Here is a 14504-nt window from a genome sequence, read left to right as displayed (position 1 = left end):
TTACGACGGCCTCACTGCTTAAAGGCTCATTATAAAAGCTGCTAAAGGAACTGTATCAGACATGAGATGCAGCCCCAATGACTCTCCTGGGGTTATAAATTTCAACTCCACAGATTTCTGTATGGCATCACTGAGAGCAGATCATTTTAAGGACTGATCTTTAGGGGGGGTCTGGTCTTTACTTATTCGATCAGGACCCAGTGGCAGAGCAGTGGATCCACAGTTTGCTCATTTGTTTGAAAAATCCTATATATGCCAGACGTCCATCCATCCATCCATCTTTTACCACTTTGTCCTCCACATGAGGGTTGTGGGGGGGCACTGTGCCAATCTCAGCTGACATAGGTACTATGGATTTTAAGGAAAAAAAAGGTGGTGAAAAGCTGGAAAGAAACACGTTAAAGTTCATATGCAGCTATTTGTGGTGGCCAATTTGGTTTTTCTTTGGTACACAAATGTGGCTGTGGATGAATGATAAACACTTAAACACTGAGGGAGAAAGTGGATGTTTCTATTGAATGAAAAGCACAGAATGACAGTTTGATAATATAGGGTGAGAAGCTTTGTCATGACAGTGCAGTGCACTCCGTGTGATTTCACATGGGGAAATGGGGATAACCTGCATTTTCTTTGAAACACCAGATTAGGGGGAAATGACATTGCATGAGCGATACATTCCACCAGTGTGGGTTTTGTCTTTTCATTTCCACACCAAAGTGACATTAAATTGACAATTGATTGTAATATTCTAAATTTACAATTAGCAATATGAGTGGTGACACATGCCTGCTCAGAAAAGAACAATGTGACTGTTCATTTTGTAAATGACCATCTATTTCATCAGTGATAAAAGCTCAGACATCCTCCTTGAAATGCAGACAGAATCATTGCTGAATGGAGAGGAGGTAAGTTGGACTTTGGCTTAAAGTCAAGGATTCCATCACTGATATCTCATCAATAGACAAATGAAGGCCTGTCAGAGTCATGAGGTCAAACATAAACAATACAAATTTCAAAATGTCCCCTTAAACATTTGTGTGATGGTAAGTGTGAGGCTACAATCTGTGTTTTCTGCACTCCTGCTCTCTTCTCCTCACAGCTTATGTCTTCACACAAATTACATTCATGCTATAACTTAATGATGCATTTCATGCATGTCACACATGGTGAACGATGCCTTCTTTTGAATGGTTTATGTTTTTATGCGTCCACTGCAAGACAAATTCCCTTTTGGGCAATAAAGGTTTCACTCATTCATCTTTTATTAATCCCAGGTGTGCAGCCATATAACTTTACTGGGGTTTTTTGTGCTAGTGGTGAGGATCAATGGATTGGATCTGTTTGTTGTTAATACTTCAGCGTGGTCCAGAATTTCTTACACGCATCGGCCACTTCATTAAAAACAAAGAATAAAGTGATAGACGATAAAGGATAGAGTGGTTTTCTGGTTTAAGACTAAACTTGTGCATTCAGAAATAGTCTCCTGTATATCTTGTTTTAGAGAGTTTGACCTTTCTTTAATTTTAAACCTGTCTCACCATTATCCTCTGACCTCTGGCGTCAACAAAGCACTTTAACTTAGAGAACTGGGTTTTTCTGATCATTCTTTGTGAACCCTGGGCTTGCATGTGAAAATACCAGTAGAACAGCAGTTTCCATTCCACATTGAAAATTGCTTTAAATCACCTTTTTTTCTCCCCATCACATGCTTATATTGTCTATAAGTTGCTGCCATGTGAATGGCTGATTAGATATTTGTGTTAACATGCAGTTGAAGTGTACCTAATGAAGTGGTTTGTGGGAAGTCTGTGTCTTTGTCCACGGCGTTACAACCAGGGGAAAACAACCTAAACAAACCATTTTAAAGGTTTATTTAAAAACAAGCACAAAATGTCCACAAACATATGTCATTCAATCAAACATGCACACCTGCAGCCCATCTCACACTCACATGCAGACACACACGCACAAGGAAAAAGTAGTCGCGACCCTGCGGTTGTAACATGTGGGATTGTAATAGATTTAATTTAATTAGATTAGGATTTAATCTAAAGATAACCTAGAGAAAGTGGAAAATACTGTTGCTGAAGCGGTTGTTTGACTGCAGCGTGAAAACGTGTGACTCCCCAACACGAGCCACATGACTGGTTGACAGAGAACGTGTTGACGCACCGACTGACACTAAGAGCATGAGCGTGAGACATTTTTCTGTGTGCCAGGGAAGCGTGATGGAGGAGAAATAGCTAATCAAAGAATTGCTGCTCTTGCAGTACCATGTTGCACCACTGCAGTCACATCCTGTGAGGGATATATATCAAGCAGGCAGTTCATTACCTGAAGTGCTTGGCTCCTCTACCAGTGAGTCTCAGCCTCATGTGAAGGCATCAATTACACGCCACACGTCGCCTGCACAGGGATCAAACTATCTCGTTGGTTCATGCCATTTCTTTAAGTACTAATGATGAAAGAGTCTGATATTTTTCTACATAGTCAAAAGGAAAATCACTTTTATCACCAAAGGGGTTGTTTACAGTATTTTTTGTTATATACTAAGCTCTCTGTCTGCTTCAGGCTTCTGGCTGGAACTAACTATTAAATGTTTGGCACATCCGCTCGGCCTGAGCCACAAACTTTGTATCTATTATACACTGACCACAAAAAGAAAAGTGGTTTATTGATTATTATTCCTTCATGCAAACTGTCTTATAGGCTGTTTTGAAAAGGGCAGACTTATCAAAGAGTGGACAGTCTTCAGCACGTGCTTTCAGACGTGCGATTGTCCACAGAAGTTGTTTTGGACATCCACCTGAAATTGTCCTGCCCAAACCTTAATGAGAAAACGCCCACAATTGTTTGGAAGCGAACCAATATTGGAAGAATGAACAAAGCACAGTAGGCGGCCAGTGGGAGAGGTCATGTTTCTGTCCAATATCAGTTATGTCAGACTGAGCCGTCTGTAATTAATAGTCTCAGGAGAAGACAGATTAGCTTGTTCATTAATGTATTCGGCTGTGGTGATATCGCTCCTCAGTGTCAGATTCAATATGTCATACAGCCTCAGTGATGAAGATAAATGGTCTTGTGTGACAGCAGCAGATAAAGCAGGAGTTAATGTGACCTCCTGAATGTACTCCGTAGTGCCATTTTTTTTCTTTCTTTTTTCTTTTTCAGCTGAGCAAGGGGTATAAAACCATACCTGTCTACAGGCGCAGCCTCACAAATCCTGAAGGGATCGATTGGTCTGAGCCATCCTTGATATCCTCTTTCCCACAGAAGTCTGATTTAGAGGTGGCCTTCTCCTAATGTCCACAGTCAAGGAGCTTGTACGGTCACTTTAGCCAACGGTGCCCTCACTGAGGATTTGGATTGAAAGATGAAAGGTTGGTTTTGCCAAATCGTGTGTCAAAGTGTGAACATTCAAAGGCCGACAGACAACTATGATGAACAGCTGTCACTTTGCCATTGTGCGCTGTTCAATGCATACCATAAAGAATCTACAGCCTTTGAGAGTGTCTTGAAAACAGTAAATGGACAAGAAAAAAACTGAGAAAGCACAAGTTGGTCTACATGTTTGAAAACAACTGTCCTCCTGTGTTGATAGAGCTGGAAAAATGATTCCGTTTGTCACTGCGAGGATTTTACTTTGACACTTTTTACTGACTTGCATTCCTGCCATCACAGCTGACTGGAATCAATTCTTTCTGCCCTAGATGAGATCTTAATGTGCTTAGGAAGGTGTGTCTAAGAGCTCCTGGATGTGCTCTCAGTTGAAACAAAGCCATGCAAACTGTATCTGTAAATCTTCTCTTTCCACTTCTTTGGTTACAAGACAGAGTCGGACATCTGTCACAGGCTAAATTCAGGGCGATACACAGATAAAACGGTTAAGGATAAGACACAGATAAGAGATGTTTTGTTGGTTGGTGGAGACAGTGCTCCTGGAATATCTGCTGTGTAACCGCCTGCTTTTAATTGGATGTTTTATTTATCTATTCATGTACTTTATTCTTTCTCATGTGTACATTTATAAAAGTGTCATTAGTATTAAGTATGTTTTTTTGTTTTGCGTTCATGTTAGTTGCCACAACGGATTTGGTACTGATACTGATGTGACACTCAGACTATTGCTTGTTGCTCCCCTTACACACAGAAATTGACAAAAGCATTAAACCCAAATTGTAGTGCTAGTTTATGATAAACCATAAATATAACCTGGTACCAATTTCTCTGAAACATAAAGATTACACATTCCACTAACAAGGTAAATAAAGCTTCTAAAGATATTGAAATAAAAAGTCTTAGTAGCTTCATGACGTCTTTTTTTATCATGGCAATATGTTTCTCAGATGTCCGAAAATACAGTTCCATCCTAGAGTGCGTTGCAGCATAGAAGCACACAGTCAGGTTGTTCACTCCGTCCATTTTGGAAGTAAAATGTACTGAGTCTATCATTGATATTGTATCAAGATGAAATAATGCTGCATTAAGTTCTCTGAACTCATCTAACAGGAAGAACAGGAGACTGTGGCCCTGGACATAATTATGATAGTTTAGGACTGACAGTGCAACTCTGGTGTGGATCTTTGAAGCTGAAGCCCTCTCCCGGGACTCATAGGGTGAGAGCTGCAAGATTCAATCAATGGCTATCAATACTGGACATGGAAATGACCTGCCTGGGCCTGACCAGAAGTGTGAGATGGGTAATACACCACTGGTCCCACAGGGAGAATTCATCTAGGGGAGCCCAAGATTAATCCACATTTGCATGAAGTGAGAAACTCATTATCTAGCACAACATACACGGAAAATAGCACATGTGGTTTAAGTCTTACTGGTACAAAAAAGTTCTAGTTGTGAAGAAAATTAGGCAGGCTGTTATCACAAATAGTTTGGATCCATGGTGGCACCACCATTAAGCATCAGTGCTAAGGAAATACCTGGAAAGTGCCTTTATTTTTGACTTGGCTGATACGGCCATGGTGTATCAATGCAGTGTGTGTGTGTGTGTGTGTGTGTGTGTGTGTGTGTATTGCGTCTCTGTAATATCTTGGGATAATGACGTACATTTGTCCAGGATTATGTTACCGTGATTCAATTCTGTGTCTGTGTTACCATCAAACCAACTCTCTGGGGAGAGGTCTGGAGAGGATGAAACCTCTCTGTCACATCCATGGTGCCCGAGAGACCACAGAGATCTCATCCTGGGGGGGGGGGGGTTGGGTGGCTGGGTTCAGATGGTGAAGTGAGTGATAGCACTGCGTCTGTCTGGACCGGCTGCTAATGATGCAGGGCATAGAAAATCAACTCACCACAGGCATCATGGCTTGTAGCTACTATAAAATAAGTTTAACAGATTTGACGTGAAGCAGCATTTCCCAGATGGAATTCTGACTATCCATCAATTAGCTGAAAACAAATACCCTCAGGCCAAAGAGGATCGTTTTCTTTCGTTCCTGGTGGTGGAGTTGTAGATGCTTTCCATTCCTTTTCTGTCTTGGATGTCACGCACCAATACTGTGAGCTTGAATTATGGGATAATCAACAATTTTGACAAAAATATGATGGTGTGTACTACTGATGCATGCACTGCTTGGGCAGCAAGTATTACCCACATTAGTTAGTAATAAGTGGGTAATACTTGCTAATAGGTTATTACCAACAATTTTACCACTCATTGCTATTCAGAACAATGAAAGCAAGTATGATAATTCAAACATATAAGGCTAAATGAGTCAGTGTGCCAATAAGCACACATGAACCTAGTTACAGTAGCTTTAGTGATGCTATTGGGCAGATTTCTGAACCATTTGATTAGCAGTTCCCATTCCAGTCATTGTGTTAAGTTATCTCATCAGTTTCTGACTGTAGCTTCACAGTTACTGTGAGTGGAATTCATCTTCAAATGCAACTCATTTGAGCATACTTCCAATGTGTTAAAAGGATCTTTCAAACACATGTCAAAAATCAGCTTGACGTAGACTGCTTCGATTAAATGCAAAGAAAGTTGAGAATTTAACAAGATTTTCTTTGACCTTGAGTACTGGACATTTGAGACATCTTATGTTTCGTTTTCTTGTAATGTAATGTGATTTATTTGTTTAATATGGCATTTGAAATGCACATAAGAAGAAGAAGAGGCCAGTTTGATATTAGAAACAATGATTTTCCATTTCCTACTTGATCAATTGTATGGTTGTGGAACCTCTCCTTGGCATTCACCAGAGAGAAATGTCAGGGCTTTGTCCTTGGATTGATTGGATCTGCGTTGTGATCCTAGCATTGTATAATTTAGCTTGAGTAGCTAATCTTAAAATGAACTATGTTCCAGTTCATTTTCAGCCTGCATGGCCGATTATACTGCTAATATATGAAGAAGTGATTGGGCCAGTGTGAAAAAGTGGCAGGTCTGACTGAATCTAATCGGTCCAGCAGTTGCCCTGGTGAGCTTTACAGAGAGGTTACTGACTGGTCCACAGGTAGAGGTAAATTGGATGTGTCACAGCTCCTAGGACTCCAGATGGTGTATTGCTCCCCTTGAGACTCTCTCCATCTTGGAATCTCCACTGTGAACACAATCATTGGTGGGATTTGTTATCTGCCACACACAGCTTCCCAGCACAGCCACCATATGTCCCGAAATTTGCGTCATTGTATGAAATCCCTCTCTCAAACCTGTCCAGACTCACAGGAGACATGAGGTAGAGGTTAGAGAGGCGCAGAAACTTTACTGTGAAAGTTTCATGTGAAAGACAGTGACGGGAATGGATCCAAATACCATGTGTCAAAGCCCCCTACTGGTGCATCACACTTCAAATTGAAAAAGAAAACTGAAATATTTTGCTTGGAACAATGTTTGCCTGGTATTGCTTTTCCACAAAAATGATAATGTCCATCTTAAAATTAGCTTTATTAAAAACTCAGTTATCTGTTCGAGCTTAACTTGACAAACCATCAGTCCAACGCTTCTATCTTCTGTATAGATTATTCATTTACCATCATAAACACTGTTTTCCCAACTTTTTTTTTATATTTGGACCATATTTTTTGAACATATCTGACCTGAGCAAATATTTTTACTGTACTATAACCCTACAACAAAAACACATTTAAAAGGAGCAAATGTTTCATTGTCTGGCTGGCTGGTCCTGTCCAAGGTTTTTCACTTGTAGATTTTTTCTCTATCTTTGTTCTGTTCTTTACAATCCTCTTTTTACTTCCTTCCTCACTCTCTCTTTCTCTCAACAAGGCTTTTCCAATTCTCTTGTACAGTTTAGTGTCTTGCATGACTTTTAAACATATATGTTGTTTGGGCACAGAAAGAAAAGCTTGCCACTATTTTTATTGAAGAGGAGCAAACTGCAAAATTTGTCTATGGCCAAAGATAGGAATTACATCAGCTCTAAAAACTTTACTAACTGTTGGATTTACCTTATGAAGGCTGTGATTCTTCTTCATTTGGTGGGGCATTGGCCTCGTGTCCCCTATTGACCAGCCAACACACTGGAGGCATCAAATAAAAAATGTTTCTCATTCATTTTAAATGGAGCAGTGTCAAGGGATGCCAAACTGGTCAGGGGTATGGAATGTTCAACTTCTCAAGTGGCAGCGTAAGCAGCATTTTGTGGAAACAAAATATACCAACAAAGTGCACTAGCCAATCAAATCACATTAAAATGCATTCAGCTCAAACATTACAAGGCCCAAATGGAGCTCTTGGACAAAGTTGTTCTCTCAGTTGATGGTGAGCCCAAGAATGGCAGACATGCTGCATATCACATCACTATCGCCCTCACTTTAGCAATGTTGGCAACCCTTGCTGCATCGTCAGCCCTGACAGACACTGCTCTGCCAAACACCGATAACCACCAAGCGTCAGCTCACTCGCCGTCAAGCATTAAAGCCTTGCAACATGTGTGAGTTTGCCGTTATATTTAACCCAGATTAAAATTTAAAGTCATGTCTTATAGTTTCACAATGTCAGAGGGCTTAGTCAGTGTACTGTGCACTGACTCTAACGCCACTGATATCCACATGTGATACATTTAAAGTTTGATCTTCATTTCTGTTGGGTGGTCTTTGACATGCTCACTTTGCAGCTTGAGTAAGTATATGCTTAGCTGTAGACACTGCAGTCATAACTCTGGCCATGACTGAGTAAAGTGCCAGTCTTTGCCTGCATGTGTCTTGCATATTCAGGCCCACTGCCCGGGGGAATTCCAGGGTATGATTTAGATGATATTAGTCCTTTTAGCTAATTGACTTAAGCTGGACCTCCTTCCCCCATTGTCAGCCTGTCAGGGCCTCTCACTGGCCCTGTAAACAGTATTAGCTTTAGGACAACAGTGGTGCATGCTCATTTACAAGACCCTCCACCAGTCCATTTTAGCTTTTCCAGAGCAGCAGTGCCCCGGGAAGTAAATAGACTATGGCTTGAATGTGATTAGGCAGCAGTTTACTTGGTTAGACCAAATGAGAAACAACAGATCCCACCGAGCAGTGATGCTCCACAGATAACCTTTATCCAATTAGGCTGGCGCAACACAGTCCATTTATGCATTACACTGTAAAACCTATGAAAAATACATGACTTTACAAAATAGCATACAGACATTAAACAGTGATTCTTTGCATCTTTACATTCAGTTTTGAAATACATTCAAACCCACCACTCTGCATTATAATGTGCATCATATCTTTTATGTTTTGTATTTTAAGAAAGTATGATCACTTCCTTGAGCTCGGGCTATAAAACCAGCACTCTGCACTGTAGATGAGATGTGTTTTTGACATTGATAGTGTTGTAAATAGTAGTCTGTCATTTCTCTTATGTGTGTTATAACTTTAATATATATTTTCTGGTTTACTTCCCCTTACCTGTCACAGTTTTGTTTTCATTTAATGTGATTTTGAATAAACAGAGTCACACTACTGCACTTATCCTTTAAATCCACCTGTAGTTAGAAAGGTACTGCTGAGACACTTCTTTCACGACAAGTGCACTTCAAGGTGACATGTGCTCTTTATTCAGTGCTATTTAAGAGTGATGCCCCTCTGTGGGCTCATTGAGAAAACACTTAAATCCACGGTGAAACCATGGAACAGATGTGCACCTTTTATTTAATTATGTTTTACAACACACAAAAAATTAAAGTATAATACACTGTAACCCCAGTTTACTTTTCTTTCTTTCTTTCTTAGAACTAACATCAGACGAGAGAGACTGATTTCTGGACTTTCATTGTGAGAACTGCAATAAGCAATGACTGGAGTTCTGGGGGAAGACAAGGACATGGCCGGGTGTCCCAGGTCCACAAAAAAATGACTTGATACATTTTCCCGATGTCAAAAATGGTGACATAATGTTTAGAATGAAAATCAAATAATATATATAATAATATAATAATGTTTATTGGACCATGTACAGTGGCGAACAGACAGACATGATAGTGAAGTATAAACAATAAAAAGCATCCAGGAGAGATATTGCACCAACAGGTTTTAATGATGTACTATGAATCAGGTGCATGGTGGCTACTTCCCATTCACATAGTAATAAGAAATATAAAGACACTGTAAATTCTATAGCATCTGTCAGTGGTGATGGTGATACAAGGACATATGCTTCACTCAGAGTTCTGTGTCCTGGGTGTGAACTGTTCTCTCTGTTCCCCAGAAGAAGAGAAGTGAGTATTGCTCCTCCTTGGTGGGAATGCTGCTGTCCCTGCTGACAAACTGCCCTGCTGTATATGGTGAATCAGCAGTGTGGGCGGTTGAGCAATGGCTCCGGCTTCTCCAAAGCTAAACACCTAAAACACCTCCATATCCCTACAAGACACCGGTTTAGCACCACTGTGGCTCAGCGGCAGCAGTTTTCTCAGAAATTCTGAACAATTTATGAACTGTTGTTTTGGCTATTGATGTTTTGGTAGACTAACACGTTTTGATTGGCTGTCACTATATCTATAACACTTTTTTGCATTAGAAAATTCACTTCATGTCCCCATTTCACAGTTTAATTCGGTCAATTATTTGCATATGTAATTCGTATGAATATTTAAATGGGATGATGAAAATAAAACATGGTGGCAGTTGTGTGTTTAAATCTCAAAAGAAAAAAATGTTTAAGGTCAAGCTAGATGAGAGAGAAGACACTGAGAGCCTCCATGCCATGACATGAAGGAATAATAAAGGCTGTAAATGGTAGGAAATGATTTGCTCTTGGTGTCGGGGATGGAATGAGGAGACAAGCCAGGGTTTTAATTAACTTTTGGTTGGGTGCAATTGGAGGACAGAGGGACAGGATAAATCACCCAAGACAACAGCAATCTGCCTCTTTATTAGTGCGTCCTGGGGCGCGCTGTGACGAACTACATGTCAGCTGCTCAATCATAAAACACTTGTGAAAAGACAATTGAGATTCAGCCACCGACATTTGTTTTAGTTTGTTCCAAACCCTGACAAGGTTCAAGCATTGCTTTGTGACATCCTTGAATATATATGCTGCGGAAATAGATTTTATATACTCTAAGGCTAGAATAATTAAACTTAAGTTCAGCACTGAGCTCTACAATCAATTTCCCAGTTGTCTGTTACCTCCCATCCATTTACATACTCTGGATTTAATATTGCAGCAGCATTCAACAAGAAACCATTTACAATATTTATTTTTTTGTTTGCAGAGCTATCCGGGGCAGCCAATACAGCCAAGCAGAAAGAGAATGTGGTATGTGACCGCAGGGTTGCTGGTTTGACTCCCTGCCAGATCAGGGGATGGGGTGCACTTGAGCAAGGTATCCAATCCCAATGCTCATTCTTAATTGGACACTCTAAATTGACCCCAACCAGTCCCAAGTCTGGATAAATGGGAAGGTTGTGTCAGGAGGGTCACCCGATGTGAAAAAAAGGAAATATAAAAATGTTCACTCACTCATCTTCTAGTGCTTTATACTCCACATGAGGGTTGTGGGGGGTGCTGGTGCCAATCCCAGCTGATAGGGCGAAACGCAGGGTACACCCTGGACAGGTCACCAGTCCATCACAGGGACACAGAGAGACAAACATCCATCCACTCTCAAACTCACACCTACGGTCAATTTAGAGTGTCCAATTTAAAATAGAAATGTTATTCCTTGTAAATACACAGTGTGTGTTTTATTAATTGGGGGAAATGTGGCTGTAGCTTCTCAGGAGCTTGTCAGTTGTGCAGGGATGCAACATGATCAGCACGGTGGGTTAATTGCTTTTGGCAGGATGTTATACAACTGCAATTTTCTATAACATGACACCCAAACAACAGACACGAGGAGAGAACGGTCCCTCAACACAATCTCCTCAGTAAGCTGTCAATACCGAGTAATTACACGCCAACAAGGATGGATACTAGTGATTTAGCCTACTAGTGAAAAGTCAGCCTGGGTTACACAGGTCAGAGGTAAAACCGCAGAATGTATGTGAGAAATTAAAGATAGAAAACATTCAGTCAGCTTTAGAATGTGTTGTAAATTTGGATAGTGAAGGAGTAATAACCAAGATGTGATCTTGTCAAGATTATGAGTTTTATGCAGACCTATACATTACTATGATCATAGTCTGGCCAGTACCCTGACTTCTGAATGACACTGCCTGAGACTCTGACACTCATAAATGCAGGTAATTAAAACAGAAAAACACACAAAGAAAAGCAAGACACAATTCGCCACACGAACAAACCACCATTGTTATTTGTACAGCGTCACCTTCACTCCCCTACCCCCCAAAAATGAATTACAACATTTGCCAGACTGGAACCTTGACCTTTCTTGTGAAACCATTACATTAACAAATCTCCTGACCTCCCTTGAGTGCGTTCAGGTAGATTGTTGGAGTTTATTGCACACAGTTGCAATTTTCAACACATGCAGCTTGACATATGGCTGGCAGGGTAGGTCAGTGAGTAAGGACACAGACCTCATTGGTTAATTCCTGGTCATTGTTGTCCATGTAAGGCCTTGGTCAGCAGCTGTATGTCCGCCCACATCGCCATTTCCACGAATAGGTTTGGAAAGAGGGCTAAACCAACCCGACCTTCTTAGTTTGGTAGCCTTTAAAATAACAAATCGATATGCTGTTATTTAACAGTGAAAGCTTCAATTGTAACATATTTTACTGGTGCTTATCCACAAAAGATGTACACTCTTACATTAGACACTAACCACTAAACTTCAGTGTGTCTCCTGCGTCCTTCTCAGAGGTTACCCAGTTGAAAGCAGGAGCTCATATGATAACATTATTAGTGGTGGCAGCACGGCACTATTTTGGACATGTCAGCTGCTCCCACAACCTCTTCTGATATAGCACACAAAGGCAAAGGCCTGTCAAGTATGGCTTCCCAGAAACCCACCCAATTTGTCTAATTCAATTCAGATACCTTCTTGAAGCTCTCACTCTGAAAGTGAATATTGGCCTTTATATAGAAATGGCCTCACCAATCAAAGAGTAACCTTGTGGCAGACATATTATTTAATTTGACAGAATACTGTAATTTGTTCAGCCATCAATACTGATGGAATACATAAATATAGAAGAAAGAAAAATATCCATGTAACCCAAAACACAAAAAAGCATAACAAACATCTTTGTGTTTTCCTTTGAAGCAAACCTTAGTTGTTGAGATGTTAAAGCTAGCACTGCCACCTAGTGGCCTTCAGGTACTACTACAGAGATGACCCCAAGTACAAATACTGGTGAAATGTAGCCTGCAAATAGCATACAACATGCAATACTCTACAGCTGATTGTTTTTCATGGTTAAATATAGACTATGGGACAACATCTCACACACACAGACAAACAAACAGGTAGAGGGACAGATACACACAAATACAAACTGGGGATGTATGTTATCAAGGATATTGTATTTATACCCTCCTGACATTTTGCCCTTTCTAAATAGTGACTAAATAGGGGCTTAAACTACCATTATTTGGAATAATATGCCATTTATACCTGAGCCGACTAAAGATGGTAAGAATTGTGTGTCAGCTTTAACTAACAATACACTGAAATGCTAATTTATAGAAGTACGTCTATTTTGTTATGACATCTGTGCCTGTGACATCTCACATGTGGCTTGGAGTTCATACTGAGCATTTAGCAGTATAAAATACTAAAAAGCTATACTATATTGCCACTCAGCCTAAAAATTGCAGGACATGAATATTATGCCATATGCCCCAGTCCTATTCATGAAGGCAATGTTTTTCCACTATTTTTAACGCATGTATAAAGCTTCCCAGCTTTAAGTATGATGGGCTTTTTGCACAGCAGCCATTCTGACATGTTTTGACAGAAATGCCCACGCATTATTGACATCACATAAGTGATGGCCCTGTTAAATTCATACGAGTCAGGACAGTGTGACTGTGAACAAGCATGCACCCTGAACCTGATAAAGCTAACTCAGCCATTGTGATTTGATTATTTACTCCTGTGGGTTTGCAACTGTGACCAGTCAATTGCTGAGGTGCAAACAGCTCATTATTTTTGATTATACTAAATGTTTTCTGGTCACTTCAGTGCTATAGCCTATATACAGTACATGGTTCTCAAATTGTGGTACGTGAACTTCAAGGCTAGAAAAATCAGAAATACTGTTCTACTGTATATATCAGGTTATGTAATCAGAGTGGATCTGAGGAATTTGACCAGATGTATAGAAAAATAAACAAATAATAAAAATAATAATAAAAAAAAATTAAATAATAATAATAATAATAATTACCTTATCTCTCACTATCTTAATCAAATTTGGCTATACCAGTGTTTGAAGTATAAGCGAGGAAGAGGAATAGCACTGTGTTTTAACATAATGGTGATAATGGTGTTACCACAGCTCAAATAATGCAACTATAACCATTACTATATATTATACAGCTACATATTACTGTTAACGTTAATATTATCCCCATCCATCCTTCATCTACAGTTTCACACCCTGTATGAGATATTGAAGATAATAGTGATGATGATAATTGTTTAATTATTAATGTTATTGATTTGTGGAATGTTCCTGGTCTCTATCTTTTTCTCTTTCTACTCATTGTTAATTTCTAGGAAGGTTTCTAGTAGAGGATAGGTTAAATGCAAAAAAGGAATTTCCCCAGCAGAACTGATAAAGGACTCATTTATTTTATATAAGAGCTCTATATTTTCACAGGTGGTACAGGTTGGAGAACCACCCATGCAAATCTATGCATGGGCTTTAGAAATTTTGGAGAATTTTTAATAGCTTCAAACCTCCAAAGCATGGTAACCTTTGTGGAAGATTTATAATTTAGTACCACAAAGAAATAATTCACTAGAAAGGGCCAGCTCAAAGTTGTGTGTTTATTCTCTGGTATGAAGCAGGAATGTGGTTATTCCTGCCTTAAAAACAACTCTGCATCACATTTAAGAAGAGTTTTTCCCCCGCATAAGTGTTGATTCAAAACATCCAATACTCCATACTCCAAACTTTCTTTTATTTTC

Source organism: Solea solea, chromosome 5 (assembly GCF_958295425.1).
Source record: "Solea solea chromosome 5, fSolSol10.1, whole genome shotgun sequence".
Lineage (NCBI taxonomy): Eukaryota > Metazoa > Chordata > Actinopteri > Pleuronectiformes > Soleidae > Solea > Solea solea.
Note: the sequence above shows the minus strand (reverse complement) of the source record.